Source organism: Mandrillus leucophaeus, unplaced genomic scaffold (assembly GCF_000951045.1).
Source record: "Mandrillus leucophaeus isolate KB7577 unplaced genomic scaffold, Mleu.le_1.0 Scaffold480, whole genome shotgun sequence".
In the NCBI taxonomy this organism is placed as follows: Eukaryota; Metazoa; Chordata; class Mammalia; order Primates; family Cercopithecidae; genus Mandrillus; species Mandrillus leucophaeus.
Genome location: NW_012105143.1, coordinates 716,371 through 734,571, shown reverse-complemented (window position 1 = coordinate 734,571; position 18,201 = coordinate 716,371). Strand labels below are relative to the sequence as shown.

Genomic DNA, 18,201 nt, shown 5'->3' with positions numbered 1-18,201 from the left:
GACCACCGGAAGCTGTTTTCCAGTGGACTCCTATATCCCTTTGACATCCATCATTTATTTTTCTTTTGAGAATGGCTTCACTTTCTCGTACTACCAGACACTCTGGGCTCATTTTGTACATTTTATGCCTGAGTTCTAGAATCAGCCATTTCTCCCAAAAGCACTGGTTTCTTTTATTAGAAAATGGTATTAGAAACCAAGATCTGGGCACTAGGTGTGTTCATTGCTGCAGGGATGTCACTGCTTCTAGGCTCTCTCAGCTTACAGAATGAGGAAATATGAATATGCATAACCTATATATATATATGTACACATATATAAATGTTTCTGTCTGCAATGATCTGTATCTAAATAAATCTAAACATGAGTTCACACTGACGTCTCCTACTCTACTGAATAATTCAAACCTCCTCCCCTTGTTTATTAGTAACCTCCACTCCAACAGCAAGAAACCCGATTCCCACTGCCCCACTATCCATTCATTTAATTGCTCAATTCCGGTTTACGTAATAGCAATGTAAGAATTGTTAATCATGTGTTTTATCCTCTGTTTAAAAATGCACTAATGTAATTTAAAAATGTGTAATTCATTTTCCCTTTCTTGTACTACAATATTTATTTTTAATGTATTTTTACTGGGATTCTATGATGTGAAATAAAAGAATAATTTCATTGTGACTTATGATTTATTTTCTAGTTATTATAATTGTTTTATTTCTTTTCTTTTTTTCTTTCTTTTTTTTTCTGAAAATGGAGTCTTGCTCTGTTGCCCAGGCTGGAGCGCAATGGCACAATCTCGGCTCATTGTGACTTCCGCCTCCCAGGATCAAGTGATTTTCCTGCCTAAGCCTCCCGAGTAGAGGAGATTACAGGCGCCCACGACCATGACCAACTAACTTTTGTATTTTTAGTAGAGACAGGATTTCACCAGGTTGGCTATGCTGGTTTCAAACTCCTGACCTCAAATGATCTGCCTGCCTCGGTCTCCCAAAGTGCTGGGATTATAGATGTGAGCCACCGCGCCTGGCTCATTGTTTTATTTCATGAGTACTAATAAAAATAATTTTGTTATATTATGCAGCTGCTTAAAACATGATTTACTCCTAGTGTTAAACATGGTAGGTTTGCCACAGCCTAATCCATTATTCAGTGTTTTGTGTTATACCTGATGTGCTGATGACCATTGCCATTGTTTTTAAATTCGTTAATCTTCAGTCTTTCCTGATCTTAGGTGTTTTTCTTTTTCTGTATGTAGTACACTTGTGTTTCTTTGAGTGAGTGAAGTATAGAAGGAACATTGGCCCTTATTCCTTGGAACAATTCATTTAGTGTGAGTTATTCACTCTCAGCTGTTGCAGTTCCTCCTTTGTTTGTTTGTTTTGGGTGTCTGTGTGATGGAGCACTACTGCTGTCTGCTTGTTCTTCAGATGGGTGTTTCTTGCGATGTACTGACATTTGTGTACCTGTCTGAGTTTGGTCCCATGTTTACCTGTAACTTACAGATGTTCTCCACATATATATCCTGCTTTGTCACCCAGGTTAGAGTATAGTGGCATGATCATGGCTGACTGCAGCCTCAGACTCATAGGCACAAGTAATCCTCCCACCTCAGTCTCCTGAGTAGCTGGGATTGCAGGTGTGTGCCACCACACCTGACTAATTTTTACTTTTTATCTTTTGCAGAGATAGGGTCTCACTATGTTACCCAGGCTGGTCTTAAACTCCTGGGCTCAAGTGATCTTCCCACCTCGGTTCCCCAAAGTTCTGGGATCCCTTGATGACATATATCTTTTTTTCCCAATACACTCTCATTCACATTTTCCTGTTTTCATATTTTTTTGGAGATGTCAGTGGGAGTTCAGGATGGAGGAGAGGAGGGAATTAAAACCGGGGACTCAATGTTACATCTTGAAATGGATTCCCAGGCTGAGGCTATAGGTCCAACTCTTGGTATGGATCCTGACACACAGCAGTAGCCCAGGAGATAAATGCACATTACGTTTCTGGAGATGGGGATACTGTTGGACACATTCTAGGCGTTTACTAGAAAAAGTACTCTGGCCAATAGACAAATGAAACCAATAAAGAATAGAAGTATGAGGAAGATGTGGCATCAGAAATGGTAGGAAGTGATAGAATCTGTATAACTTGGAGACTATGTCTAAGTGGCTACATTAGTACTCGTTTTATTTCCTATCAATTTTCTCAGTCTGTCCTAATATTCCTAGTAGTATCTTATAGATCTGACTCCTCCACCTTTCTTACCTTTCCCAACTTTTACCTATTCCACTTTTTGCCTATGAGCATTGGATAAATGTCCGGGATTTGTCATCTATTTAATTCAGTTTTCTACAGAATCTAATCTTCTGTTTGTAGCCAACATAGTGATTTTTAATCCAGTAATCTTATCTTTTAATGCCCATCTCTCTTGCTTGGAGATGATTTTCTCCTCAGGAATGCTTAATGAGGATTGATAAATTTAATAGGCACTTGAAAATTAAGCCCGCAGATTAGCAGTTTTCTAAAACTTTCTGCTCTTTCTTGTAGCAAATTTACTTAACAGAGAAGGATTTGCTTCCATTTTTCGGTGAGGTACCATTCTTTGAATGCGATATCTTTTCTAAGTCTTTAAATTTTTCTTTTTTGGTCCTCTTCTTGTAGAGGGAGTTCTTTGCTTTCTTAAGCAATAAGAATGATAATATGTTCTGTCAAAAATTGGTGTGTGTGTGGGGGTTCCTGCCCAAATTCTGTAGTCCCAGATGACAGAAAAACAGAAAATTTACATTTTACTACGCATTTATATTAGGTTTTCAGTAGCTTGGGGGTGTGAGTGGATGTTGAGAGGTGATGAGTAGGCAATCACAGCTAGAAAAGTCTCCATTGTGTAGAAGGGTGTCTCTCTATTTATTTTGGCTGAGGCAATGTGAACTCCCATGATGGATTAGGTCAGGTTGAAGTGGGGGGCAGTGGCCTGCACTTTGTGTATCATGGCTCTTTGCCCCACTACCTGCCCTCACTCCTCTGAATTAAGGAGTGTGAGTGAAGTTTTGACAGGATCTTCTCCACTTCGAAGTCCACTCTACCGTTTGATGAGAAAAAAAGTTGTGAAGCAACAAAATCAGACCTATTGTACACTCAATCTGGCAGCAATTTCTCCTAGTTTTATTCACTTCTCAGTGAAAGTGCTTGCATGGGTCATTTCAAATATTGAGGTCATCTAGGAGGGCTAGACTTCTTTATTCTGCTTTTTTCCCCCACCTTGCAAAGATGAACCAAAACCTATATTTTTGATTTTTAAAAGAAAGTCTTCTCTTGTACAACCTAAACTAGTTTGTAATAGTGTTTATGAAAAGTTAGAGCCTTGGGACAGTTGCAGATATGAACCTCTCAGGCACAAAACCCTTCTCGGACATGGAATACCCAGATTTAGAGAGGTGGAGCTCATAGCCTTGATGACATTCTGATTTATACTTGGTTGATTTGAACACAACTGAAATTGCAAAACAATTTGTAGCACCATCTCTCTGAATGACAGGCTTTGTGCACGATGTTAGAATCAGCCATGATATTTACAGTCAGGAAACTTAAGCGAACTGATCAATGCTGTAGTCAACAGGCTTGCAGGAAGCTTGAGATCAATCACCACTCCAGCAGAACACCCTTGATCAGAACATTTACCATTCCTGAACTTCAGTTTCTTCATCTATAAACAGAAAGGGGGGACCCTTAAAATCTCTGAATATTATACACACAGATGCACACACATATATACACACATACATTATATACCTATACATAGTCTTCTTATATATATTCTAAATCTGAAGCAAAATTTCTAAAGACAGTAATAGTTCCACAATAATGGAAGCAGTAGAAACTGCATTCATTTGGTTGTATAAGTTCTGGAAAGTTTATTTAAAAAGTATTCACATCATCTTGCATAATTAGCCACCTACATATTCTTGGTACCCAGCCTAGTTCATAAGACATTGTAGAAAGTCAAAATACATTTGATGAATAAATGAATGAACATATATCATCTAATTTTTAATGTTATTTATAGTATCACCCTTAGAGCTGGACACCCAGGACCTTGCCCTGTACCTGGAGATTTAACAGGCTCACTCTTTCTCCTCTTGCCACAATCCTCATGGACTGAGGAGTCCCCAAGGCCAAAGGTTCATGTCCACCTACAGCAACCTCCCCACATCCCCACCCCACTAAGCTCCAGGTACCGGACATGGGAAATTATCTGTCAAGACAGCCTCAAACCTGCTTCCAGGGCCTACTAGAGTCTCTTTCTTGGATTTCCGTCACAAAGGTATGCTGTTCTATAGGTGTGCCCACCCCTAAGCACAAGAGGTAACCAAGGTGGCTCACAGGAGGTGGAGGTAGAAAGAGTCCTCCTGGCCACAGGAGGCAAGATCTAGGAGTCTCCACTTTACTGTTGCCCCAAATTTGGTAAAAGGAACAGGCTGGGTTATTTCAATCATTAGCTCATTTTACCCTACTTCCCAACTACACTCACACATAATGTTTTAAATTTGAGTTAGAAAGACTCAGTGACCCTTACAACATACACACAAATGAACAGACTATTGCAAGGAAAAATATGTGGTCACTGCTGTAAACCTTCTACTACACAGTTTCACTCTGGACCAATACATAAGGCAAAGTACAGATTCTGCAACCTAGGGTTGGGTTTGTTTGGGGATCCAATATGGATCTATTATAACAGTTTGTAGGTGTTGATAGAGTGATAGCATTTATTTCCTTTCTAACCCCCTCTCCAAATCTGAGTTAAAAAGAAGCTTTGTTTGCTTGGTTTTCCTGGTGTGGATTTAAAATATTTCCATTTTCCATGCCCATATTAACATTTGACCATCCGTGCGATATGTCAATTTCTATTTTGCCCTTCAAAGGTTAAAACAACACCCACCCTTAGAATTCCCCTCACAAAGCACAAGGAAATCCCTTCTAAGGCACAGCGAACCAGCTAGACTTCATAATTAGCTTCTGTAATAAAGTACTTAATCAGCATAGAAGCCTTTACTAATTACAGCAGGAAGTCAGGGCAGGCGGGTTACCCACAGCTGGGGTGAAGCATAGGCAGAGGTGTCTGTGAACAGGCATCCGCAAGGGTCCAGGTTCACACAAGAGCCCCAGGCCTTAATTAGCCCCAGCAATTAAAAATGAAAACAATCCTCCATTTTCTCATTAAAAGATGAAAGCCCCTCCCCAAGTGCCTTACTCTGAACGATAATTTTGCTTCTGCAAAGACCCCAGCCACTGTAGATTACCAAAGACGATGGTTAGTTCCTGGGCTGCAAGACCTCAGTCACCCTTTTGCTTGCTAGATTTCAGGCACCTCAGCATAATAGGAGATTGATTAGGGTTAATAGACTTATTTTGTACAGGTCAAGACACAAAACACTTTGGGTTGTGGGCGCTCTTGCACATAATATCCGAAGCTATAAATCAAACTGCTTAATGGAAGCCCAGAGCTTTCTGTCTCTGAACTATTGGTAACAACTGACTTTCGTTTCTCCCCTGCTACTGTCTCTCTTTCCTCTGCTTCTTCTTGTAAATCCAGCCACAAAATCAGCCTGATAGATGGGAGTAAGAGTTGTGATTTATTTACTCTACGATGTTTTCAGAAACCTAGAGGTGAGGTATGGTTCCTTGGAATTCCTGTGTTTGTTTTACCTCCATTTCTAAGGTAACCAGTGGTTAGCAGCAGCTGTAACAACTGTCAGCACCTGTCAATCTCACCTAGACTTGATGATCAAAAGTAATACAGCTGGATGAAGAGATTTAAAAAATTGAAAATTAAAGAAAACTGATCCTCAGGGGAGAGTTTGAGTATTTACTCTGTGGGACCCAGGGCAGACTGGTAGGTCACTGAGTACATAAGGAATGCAATTGCCATTGGCAAATTATCCCAAGAAGGAAAGCCACCTGCGGAGGGACACTGTTGGAGACCGCCTCTTAAAGTTACCGCAGAAAGAATCACTGAAAGGAAACTGTCTCAACAGGAGGAAATGTCAGAAAATGCTTCCCTAGAAAATGTGAGAAAACATTTAGAAAAGTATCTGGCTATGAAAGTTAAGAACATTTGGGGGAATGTTCTTTGCATCTAATTATCAGTGCTTTCTGCTTCTTTTCTCTTGGTGAGGGATATTCTTAGTCCAAGGATTTTTTTTTTTTTTTTTTACCCCTCCAATAGAAAAGAAGCAAAGCTGATTTGGAGATATAAATTGGTTTGGTTTTTCACCAATTTGACAGGATCATTCCAAAGATGATACCTTGTTTGATTCTGAAATGTTACTGAGAGATTCACTCTACTGAGGAGCTGAGGACTCACCAAAAATACATTTGATGATATCTGTAAGTTTCTTTGATGATTTGCTCTTTTCTATCCCCATTTTTGCCTGAATCTTTTTTTTTTTTTTTTTTTTTTGATGATATCTGTAAGTTTCTTTGATGATTTGCTCTTTTCTATCCCCATTTTTGCCTGAATCTTTTTTTTTTTTTCTTTTTTCTACTCAAAGCCACAGGGCTCAACCACAAGGAATCAGTAAGTGGGCAGGTTTTCTCAAACTTCATAGAGCTGTTACTCTACCTGGCTTCTAAGGGGAGACCTGGGAGTTGAGAGAATGAGCATAAAATAGTTTAAGTGGAGGTCAGGGGTAGAAAGGGAGGAAAGATTAGGAGGAAACAGGAAAAGGAGAATAATGCACTCAGAATCTGATTTTTATGTTATGGTACACTAATATGGATTTTCCTCCCTTGTTAAACAACATGGAAATGCTTAGTAGAATCTACACATACAGTTTAATAACAGAAGTAGATGGAAGTCCCTTGATGCCAATAATAATAGATATCTAGTCATAGTACCCCTCTCACCCTCAGCAGCCTCTAGCAGCCTTGCTGAAGGCTGGGGCCATCAGACCTGCGCATGCGGTTGTGAGCTGGGACTAAGGTTTTATTGCCCTAATGGAACTGGAGGAAAGGAGATGTATCTTTGGCATTGTGTGAAGTGGGTGGCTGTAATTGAGATTCCTTCTACATAGCCACGATCCTCAAAGAGCTTCCAAGTTTAGAATAATAATAATAATAATAATAATAATAATAATAAACTGTATCTTCTACTTTGCAGACATGGTAAGAAGGCACAGGGTCTGTCTCAGGCTCTAAGTGAATCTTTAAAAATCAGACAATGTCCTTTGAGAAATCTAAATGCCAAGTCTGCACTAAACATGGGTATAAATTCTGAGTTTATATGCATGGTGTGATAATCCCAAACTGAGAAATTAACATAAAGTGGTCCAGAACTCACTGTTCTCCTGGGAGAAGCCAATAGAACACTATTCTTAGGACCACTCAGACTATTCAAGAAACCTTAAATAAGGAGCATTCATCAAGGAAGAACTCATAATAAGAAAATTACAATACAGGCAAAGAAGCCATGAAAGAGAATTATTAAGGCAGTAGATAGGCAAACTAAAACCCCGAGAATTAGAAACATAGCAAGAAAACCACGTGAAGAAGATTAAAAGGAAGACCTAAGATCATTTCATTGTTTGAAGAAGGCAGAGAGGTTGATAAAACTATGTTGAATAAGTTTGCTAAAAATATAAGGATAATGAACTGAGAAGTACAGAAAGAATGTACAACTTTTGAACAAATCAAAAGAAGAAAACAAAATTCCTACATAATTCAACAAAAAGCAAAAAAGAGGAAAATAAATAGAGAATGGTAATTAAAAAATTAGAAGGTAGTAAAGTGTTCAGATATGCCAGTAGTTCTAAGTGTAAATGTATTACACTGTTTTATTAGATGACAAAGATTCTCACACTGCAATAAAACAATCAAATAAAAAAACGCAATTAGAAGTTATTTTTAAGAGATCCATCTAAAATATGATACAAAAATGTTTAAAGTAGTGGCATGAAAAAAGATACAGTGGGCAAAAAAGAAAAGAAGGCTGATATAGTGACTTGAATATCAGACAAAATCAACTGCATTAGAGATAAGGGAAGTCTTTTCTTACAGATAAATACAAGTCACTTGGAAGTTCTAACAATCTTGAATTAGATGGCCTAAAAATATGTAATGCAAAAATTGCCTGAATACAAAGTGAATCCAACATTATAGTGGAAGTTTGAACACATCTCTATGAGTTACTGAAAAATGGGGATAAACATTTTCTAGGGATATAAATGTTTTACAATAATGCATTTATAAAGCTTCATATGATGAACATATTTAGAATGTCCACCCAATATAAAATAATCAATTTCCAATAAAAAAGCATCTTCATATTTTAAGTAAAGAACACTTATAAACATTGTCCGTATACTTGATTACAAAGTAAGTCTAAATAAACATCAAGAAAACGATATAACCCAATTTATGTCTTCTAACAAAGATGAAGTAAGATTATAAATTAATGACTAAAAGATAATTTTAAGAAATTCTATTCACTAGGAAGCTAAAAATACTTGTAAATAATTGATGGGTTAAAAAAGAATTCAAATTGATAGCTACAAAATATTAAGAACAATAGAAATTGCAGACAGTTCACACCACAACTTGTACAGTTAAACTGATGTTTATAGGGACATTTGTAACCTTAAACATGATAAATGCTTATATTAAAAACAAGAGACTAAAAATTAACCAATTAAGCATTTGTCCCAAGAAGTTGAAAAAGCAATAGTGGCTACTAGAGGCTAAGAAGAGGATGAAAAGAAGTTGGTAAATGGATACAAAAATACAGTTAGATATAAGGAGTAAGTTCTAGTATTTGATGGTAAAGTAGGGAGATCATAATTCTTTATTATATATTTCAAAATAGCTAGAAGAGCAGAATTGGCAAGTTCACAACACAAAGAAAAGGTAAATATAAATGTTTGAGGTTGATATTTCAATTACCTGATTTGATCATTATACATTGTACACATGTATCAAAATGTCACATGTACCCCCAAAATAGGCACAATTGTTATATATCAATACGAATAGTATTCATAAACAAAAAACAAAAAGAAGTTGGAAAAACAATAAAAGCATAAACTCTCTAAAAGTAAATGAAAGGCAATAATAAAGATAAAAGCATAAATGAATCAACTAGAAAAACTTACAGAGTTTAAGACAGTGTAAATGGTGTTGATAAATCTGAACCCATAGACAAATGAACATATTCTAATAAAAATAACTATAGTTATTTTCTCAAGAAAATAAGAGAAAGACTGAATGTCCCTATAATGTGCAAAGCCATTAAATTAGTAGCCAGGTTCTACTAAAAATAACAAACATCTAATTGAAATAAAGAGCCAAAAATAAGCAAGTCATCTTTTAAGAATAATAAAGAGAAGCTTGTCTTGAAAGAGAGAGACCAATAGAACAGAATTATATAATTGAACATTGAGAAATAGCTGATACAGGACAGAGAAGGCACTCCAGATTTGCGAGGAAGGGATGAACTGTTCACCAAAGGATGCTGGACTAATTGACTTTGTTAATGAAAACAGTAAAGGTAGATTCCCTCTGGCAATGTCTGGCCTGGAATAGGTGGGATTTGTGGCTGGGGTGTAGAACGTTTAGCTGTATCAATAATATTTTATGTCTTTAAAATAGTATCTAAAATTATATAAATAAATATGACAGAATGGTAACGTTTGTGAAATCCAAATCATAGTACATTGGAGTGTGTAATATTTTCTTTGTACTTAATTGTATGTGGAAATGTGTGTGCCTATACATTATACATTTATTTGTAGGATATACTATATAATAAATATGTATGTGTAATGCATTTTTTTTCTTTTTTGAGACAGAGTTTTGCTCTTGTTGCCCAGGCTGTAGTGCAAGGGCGTGATCTCAGCTCACTGCAACCTCTGCCTCTTACTTTCAAGTGATTCTCCTGTCTCAGTCTCCCAAGTAGCTGGGATTACAGGCGCCCCCCAACACGCCCGTCTAAGTTTGTATCTTTAGTAAAGATGGGGTTTCACCATGTTGGTCAAGCCGGTCTTGAACTCCTGACCTCAGGTAATCCGCCCTCCTCAGCCTGCCAAAGTGCTGGGATTATGTGGCATGAGCCACCATGCCCGGCCGATGCATTCAGTTTTTAAGCCAGCAATTCCAAGTAAGAGACACACAAAAAAGACCTTTTATGTTTTTGCTGAGGAGTTTGGACTTCATCCTCAGGGCAGCAGGGAGCCACGAAGGGCTCTTAGATAGGAAGGTAAATGACTGCATCTTCTCATAGGAAAGATCTCCATGGCTGCAGTGTGGCAAACGGATAGATGCGGGCAAGGCTGGAGGTGCAGCCATCACTGAAGTAGCTGTATTTCAAGGCAAAGATTATGGTGCCCGGAAAAGGGGAAACAGCAGCGATGATGGAGAGAGGTGGGCTGACTGGAGAGGTGGTAAAAAGAATTTCCAGGCTTTGTGTTTTCTTGGGTGTGTGTGGAGAGGTGGGGAAGAGTCTGGGCTGCTCCCTGGGTCTGGGGCTCAGGACGCTGGTTACCATTCCCTGAGAGAGGCCAGAGGAGTAGGAAGAGTTGACTGAGTGAAAACTGGAATTGAAATTTGAATATGCTTTGTTAGAAGTGTCCTGCTGTATCCAAGTGTAGGGTTATTAGGTAGGTATTCCTTTATTTTTATTTTTATTTTTTTGATCTCACTCTGTTGGCCAGGCTGGAATACAGTGGCATGATCTTGGCTCACTGCAACCTCCACCTCCCAAGTTTAAGCGATTCTCCTGCCTAAGCCTCCCAAGTAGCTGGGATTAACAGGTGCGTGCCACCACGCACGGCTAATTTTTGTATTTTTAGTAGAGACCAGGTTTCACTATGTTGGCCAGGCTGATCTCGAACTCCTGACCTCAGGTGATCCGCCTGCCTTGGCCTCCCAGAGTGCTGGGATTACAGGTGTGAACCACTGTGCCCGGCCCCAAGTAGGTATTCTTGATGATGGACTCCTGTTTTAACTAACGCTTGTCTTAGAATTTTAGTAATCTAGTGTGGCTCGAGTCTTCATCTGTAATCTAGAAATTGTGTATTTGTAATTCACCACTGTCAAGTAACAAACTCTCTTTCACTAGCTTAGAACCTTCAAAAGACATAAGAAATCAGAAATTAACTTTTAAATAAAATATAACCATAAGGTACTTCTTTAATTATTTAACACATTTAATGTCTTGTCCGATTTTCTTCTAATTTGTCTGTCATTGGTCTAATGATGTTACCTGTCTAAAATGCTGTATAAACGTAAAAATTATTATATCTTAACAAAATTATGCACGAAAAGGTTAATTCGACCCAATGAATGATGAACACATGCCACTTCAACAGGTTTGAAGCAGGTTTCATCAGTTACTCTCATTGATTATAATGATTACTCAGGCCAACTAATACTTTAGTTTTTCTTTTTGAAGTTATTTCTCTGATATTGAGGAGACACTATCATTTTAGACCAAGAGGGACTGTAAAGAGGTGTAACTCATCATTGCCCAAGCTACTCTTAGTGGACGTCTTCAAGATGTTGACAGATCTTCCATTAAAAAAATGTCAAGGGTAATGTGGCAGAGTAAGTTTGGACAATGACAAACCTTCCTCCCTCTTAAAAATCCGTCTGTGAAGAAATACATTGTATTTGTTTGATGTGGCATAATTACATCTCCCACCTCACAACATTCTTTTCCACGGAATACCACAGTAACATTCTGTGGAAGGTCTAAATGGTATCCTGGCACACGAATACTTCCCAGGACGCAGAGGTAAGTTCATCTCACAGGGGAGGACAGGAAGGTGAGGCGTCTGTCTGTGTGCCTTCTCCAAGTTACGGTGCTGGCTCAAGCTAAACCAAAGCCAAGATCCAGGCCTCCTGGACCCCCAATTCAACAACCTTCTACTGCACACAGTAGCATTGTCCGTTTTGACAAATAGTGTGGGTGGTGGTGACTTCTTTTCTTTCTCACATGTTCACATTTCCATCATTGAGAGAAAGGGAGATTGACTCAGACTCAGCAGGGGCCAAAGCTCCCTGCTTGCCCCCTCCCACACCTGCAGTCCAGGGCTGAGGCTTTTCTGAGCTCCCTGCCTGGAAGGTGGGGAACCTATGGGTGAGGAGCCCACATTGTGTGCCGGGGAGTTCAGGGGCTCCTGGAGGAGACCCAGCAAGGTTACTCTCCTGAGGGCACAGGACTCGGAGCAGGGAGAAGGGCTGAATAAGACCCACATCTAGGTTTCAGACAAAATGTAGAACTGCCTTGGAGGTTGTGCATTGCACAACTGTACACAGTGGTGTGAGAACACCAGGAATTCCAGTTCCCTAGCCCGTGGGACTCCGGATGGTGAGAAACAGCAGAGAAAACAACCAAGTTCAAAATTTTATGCACCAGAGCCAGTTAATGCAATAAAAATAAGGGCTATAACTTCCTAAGCATTTAGTGAAAGACTGGCCCCATTTAATATTTCAACATCAAAATAACCTTTGGAATAGATATTTTCACCCCTGTTTCACACTTAAGAAAACTGAGGTCCCGAATGATATGCTCTTAATATCTCTTTTTAACTTTCTCATACCTTATATATTCCATATTGTATTTTTCCACATATTATCTAGTCATAATAACTATCATTCATTGAGAAAGAGCATTATACACTTTGCATATATTAGTTCATTTACTCCCTAAAACTACTCTGTAAAGAAAGTACTGATAGTGTTTGCATTTTCAAGGTGAGCAAACTGAGGCCAGAGAGGCTGGTAGCTTACCTAAGATCAAATAGGCAGTAACAGAAGAGCCAAGAATTTAACTCAGACCCCGTCACTTATGCAGTGGACTCACGTGGCATGGCAATTCAGGCATGAGTAAGCTCCCAGACTTCGCTTATTAACACAAAAATGGAAAATGACTTCATTCAACTAGGACAAGTCAAGGGTTGGCACGGTAGGCAGGGGCAAGGTAAGGAGAAGCGTTCACCCTGTCTGTGTCCTGTAAACTTGCTTTTTAGTCTGCTCACTTAAAAAGGAATTGCTGCCGGGTGCGGTGGCTCACGCCTGTAATCCCAGCACTTTGGGAGGCCGAGACGGGCGGATCACGAGGTCAGGAGATCGAGACCATCCTGGTTAACACGGTGAAATCCCATCTCTACTAAAAATACCAAAACAAAATTAGCCGGGCGTGGTGGCAGGCACCTGTAGTCACAGGTACTCTGGAGGCTGAGGCAGGAGAATGGCGTGAACCCGGGAGGTGGAGCTTGCAGTGAGCCGAGATCACACGACTGCATTCCAAAAAAAAAAGAAAGGAATTGTTGACTTTTCTGTTTGAATCGAAGTCAGCAACTACCTTCTCCTTTGTGTCTGCATTTGGAGGTTGTGGGCTTTCTCGGGATCCCCCAGAGAGCTACTTCATTGCAACACGAGAGGGAAGTATGGACTTTGTGAGAGGTTGAAATCTAAATGCAATTTCTTTTTTTTTTACTTTTCTCAGTACTCTTCTAATATATATATTTTTAAAATTCCAATTCAGCTGCAGACGTTGCCAGCGGAAGCAAGTGTTGGCTGTGATGGTGTCTTTTCTTTACGTGACACATTCATTAGAAACAAGGGACAAGTGGTTGCTGGAAGCAAGACCATCGTTTCTCTTAAAAAGTAGGACTCACTAGTACCATTTGTGGTGCAAGTAGGAAATGTGGATGCCTTTTCTTTATCTGACAAAGTGTTTTGCTTCATTTGCTCTTAAAAATCCCTCTCTTTTAGCTCCTATCCATATCTCCTCCTGGCCCAAACCATAAGGCAGCTTCAGAGAACTAACCCTAGAAGGTTCCCTTTCTAGTCTGTTGGGCCAGAATGGGCATCCCGGTTCAACAGCCACTTTATCCACGTAAAGGCAGCATCTAATGTCTAAAGGTGCTCATTGTCTGTGGCTATCTTATTTTAGTTCCTACATGTTCGAGGCGCATAGGGAAAGGAAGTGTATCACAAGAATATCTGCCATTGTATTAACCATGCATGAAATCAGTCCCTGTTTCAACACCCTTCCCAGTTTAACTTTAGGAATGGATCTGTTGCCCTGCTTATTGGAAATTGACTTCTTGCATGGTTAATACATGCATGAAATGGTTAATACAGTCGTATACACTACAAATGTGTTTTGAAGCAAAGTTGCAAAGTTTGCCAAATATCCAGGACTTGATCAAGTCAATGAACTCCCGGAATCAAGCAAAGTCACTGATACATGAGTATCTAAAATATTTAAACCAGTTAACAACTGAAGAAATGAAAACAAGCAAGGATAATATCACGGAAGGACTTCATTAGAAAATGATTTAAATATGAATCCATTTGAAAAGGTAGGTCATTGAGAACATTGATGAAGCCCTTGAATACGTTTGCAAAGAAAAAATGAACAACTCTTTTAAAAATCACATTAAGCATTGGGTGAGGAAGTCTTGGCATGCTACCTTTCAGTTTTTTAAGGGGAAATTATACCCCCTAAACCTACAAATCAAAACTTGATATATTCTTTGTTCTAAGAAATAAATCATTATATAATTTTAAACTAAATTGTTAAATATAGAATAAAATTAATTACTTTATTTTTCTATTGACTACATGAGTTTAGGCTCTGTTAAGTGGATTCATGGCTTGTAGCCTGTTTGTGGGGTCCAAACCCCTCAGATAATGAGATATCAGGAAGGGGTGTGATGCCTAGAGAAGTCTGTGGATGTGTGGCAGGGTAGATATGGGAACAGAGGGGATACCATCTTCATACGTAGGCACTGACAAAGCGGTCAACCTACTTCCTGATACCTTTGCCATTCTGGTAGATTCGTGGAAATTTAATTCCAGGTGCTTTCCCTGGAAGCTGCTGTGATGAGAAACTCAGGAATGTGTAAGTCAAATTGACTCATGTCATCACATATCCACAGAGCATGATACTAGCCCTATCCTGGCAGAGACCCTATTAGTATCCTTGAACTCACCAGAAGAATGCAGTCTTCAGAAGGTGATCTCAGTTATTTTGTGGAGAAGGACAATAGAGCTTTTGAAGAAGGAAGAATCCTATTTTTCTATAGATAGAATCCATATTTTAAATCTATTTCATTATCAACTTGGGAATCGAAGATATCACACAAAAGGTATATTGAAATGTTTTTCTTTTTTCCTTCTTTCCTCCCTCATTCCTTCAACCATCCCTGTCTTCCTTTCTTCCCTCCCTCCCCGCCGTCTCTTTCTCTCCTTCCTTCTTTTCTTCCTTCTTTCACATCAAATGGCATAATGACACAAGATTAAGCAAGTCTTCCAAAGGTTTATAAAGAAGTCCTTAAAGGTTGACTTGACATCAGTTTTCAAAGTATTTAGGGGACGGTTCATGGAGAGTATGTTCACACCAGCAAATAAGTGGACTTATTCTTGTTTTCCAATGAGATAAGAGCACACAAAAAAAGAGCACCAGTGACTTCGAGTTGCTGAAAAAGAAATGTCTCAGTAATGACTCATGCTCCTTAATGAAGAGTAAACGAGGAACTAATAGTGCTGGCATTCATACAGTTCTTTTGAATTCACAAATTGCTTCCACATTCACTTCTGTTGTAAACCCATTCCAATCCCATGAGGCGGGACAGGCAGAAATGTTTAGCCATTTCACACACATGGCAGGGGCACACGGGACACAGGAGACTCAGGCTGCCTGTGTGGTGCTGTGTGCCCGATTCCTTGCAGGGTACTCCCAGGTATGACTCTCTGTCCTCCCAGAGGATCAGGGTTTCTTGATTTCACTAAAGGCTGCCCTTTGCCAATGCTGAAATCCTTGTTCTGAAGATCTTCTGGTCTTCACAAGAAGATCCTGGCTGGGTATTTCCTTGCAGCCCATGTGTACCAAGTAACCCTTTGCATGATGGGATTAGTGGTTTCCTGGGTTCCCCCAACTGAGGCAGGCAGGGTAATCTGAGTAGAAGTCCATCTCCTGATTCAGCGAGAAGTCTAAAGGAGCTTCGAGTTCCCAAATATCCTTACTGAATGGGGTGCAGTCCAACTCTTTCCATCACTCCAGCAGGACCTCAACTCCCTGCCAGCCCTAAGGATTTGTAGTTCTACACATTTACACAGGGGCTGCAGGGAAGGACAGACATACAGAAATGGGATGTGCACTCCTCCTGTGCTTTAAATGCATAGAAACTGGGATTCTGATTCTGTAACTGAACCAAATGCAATCATTCTGAGGCAGAGGAGGGGGAATGCAAGCATCCTACAGCTCAGTTTTCTGTGTGTCTGAGCGTCTGAGCAAGAGAGAAAGGGAGGGCTCTTCTTTCATAGCACCTGTAGGTGAAGATAACTTGAGAGGTTTTTGAAAAAGTATGGAAGTGATCATCTCAACCAAGAGAATGCTGGAAGAACCACATCCTGGTTTTCTGTTAGGAGCAAGGAGAGACTAAAATAGTTCAAAATTAGCCATAGATTTTCCCTCCAGAGACTACAGTTTGACTTTATTTATTTTTATTTTGTTATTATTTATTCGTCTTTAAAGGTAAGGTCTTGCTATGTTGCCTAGGCTGGTCTCAAACTCCTGGCCTCACGTGATTTTATTGCCTTGGACTCTCAAAGTGCTGGGAGTATGGGTACAAGACACCACATCTGGCCTACAGTTTGACTTTAGATTCGTGCTAAGATCTTTCAGCTTAAGTAAATTCGTATTTCCAGTGATATTCGCTATACTCCTTATGCTGGTCATTTATCTTAATATTTGATTTCAAATAATTTTTTGACACTTCCCTTGCTCTGCTCTGTATTGCAGCTATATTTAATGAGAGATGTTGAAGAGAGATTGGAGGGTGGCAGGCAGGTAGAATGTAGAGTATTTTTCCCTCTTTGCCGCTTCCCAGACAGTGCGTCTGTCTTTTCTTTCACACTCCAGCTTTGTTCCAGTTTCTGTAGGACCTGAGCTTCAGTAATACCACCTTCTTTGTCCCTCCAGACACAGAGATTGTAGTGGCTTCCTGAACTTGTATTTCTGGTCTACCACTACCTCTATGACAAATCCCTTGATTGAATTCTTACTGTTCGAATATACAGAGTAGTTTCTTTTTCCCCAATGAAGCAGCTCAGAGTCCCTGAGTAAGAAGTGGCAGCCAAATGTGATAATGAATGAAGAATCATTTTATAGGCATTGAGACTAAGAAAAAAAAAGTTTTATTTTCTAAAACTTACAGATGAAAGGTGACTGTCAGCTTTCTGCAGATGTGAGTTCCTGCAGAATAAACGTACTTGGGGGTCATGGATGACCTAGAAAGGAAGGAGCTTCATAAACTCCTCTTGAGTATCTGAAATGAAATAGAAGTCATAACCTCAACACTATTCTTAGATTACTGGTGGAAAGATACATTCAGAAAAGAATATACCCTATGTCTACCCCAAGTATACTTATCTGGAAGAACTGTTTTTCTCTTATTAGTGTCAAGAAACAAAAACTGGTGCACTAATTGCTTTAGTGAGACGGTTCGGAGATCACAGAAGTTTGTATAACAGCTCGGGGAGGCATATCTAGAGAAGGAGGTAGAGGAGATAAAAATCTTATCACTTAGCCAGGTAAAAAGAGACAACCAGGATTGTGTGCCTTGGGGGATCTAATATCAGGAAGTATATATACCTGAGTTCCTCAGGTACTCTTGTTGAAATGGGGGAAGGATCCACCTAAAAAGGCTGCAGACCGCCATAAGGGGGGAGATACAACTCCAAGAGAAAAAAAAAATAGAGAAAGAAAGGCCAGGGAAAAGGAAACGAGGCGAGTCCTCTTTTCTTGTTAATGTAGCTGTAGAAGATGGCGCCATTTCTGGTATGGCTCGGGAAACTCCCACTGGACAGATCCTCCTGAACATCTTCACTATAGCTTTTAGAAAAATTACAGAAAGCAGTTCACTGAAGTAACTGCCAAAATAGCTGATTCTGAAGGGGAGTTGGCACTTGGAGGAAGGAAATGGCACCCGGTGAGTTTCCAAGGCTTCTAGTCTGTGAGTACGCTAGATCAGTGTCATGCTCGTGCAGATTGACTGAATTCCAAGAGAAAACCCATAATCTCTCTGGCCCCAAAAACCAGAGAACAGAATTTGGGATAACTACTGCCACTAGACAGGAAGAGGGATGGCACATGGAATTCAAGAAAAGAGAGAACCAGAGAGAAGAAGTCCAAAT

General features: G+C 39.6%; 1 long non-coding RNA gene across 1 annotated transcript in view; it reads right to left on the bottom strand.

Annotated features, from left to right (window-relative positions):
• Nucleotides 1-2,778: 2,778 nt before the first annotated feature.
• Nucleotides 2,779-18,201, bottom strand: part of LOC105550386 — a 39,492-nt gene continuing 24,069 nt past the window's right edge. The window contains exon 2 of the long non-coding RNA XR_001007703.1: nucleotides 2,779-3,703. This is a non-coding gene — a long non-coding RNA (uncharacterized LOC105550386). The remainder of the gene's footprint in view (nucleotides 3,704-18,201) is intronic.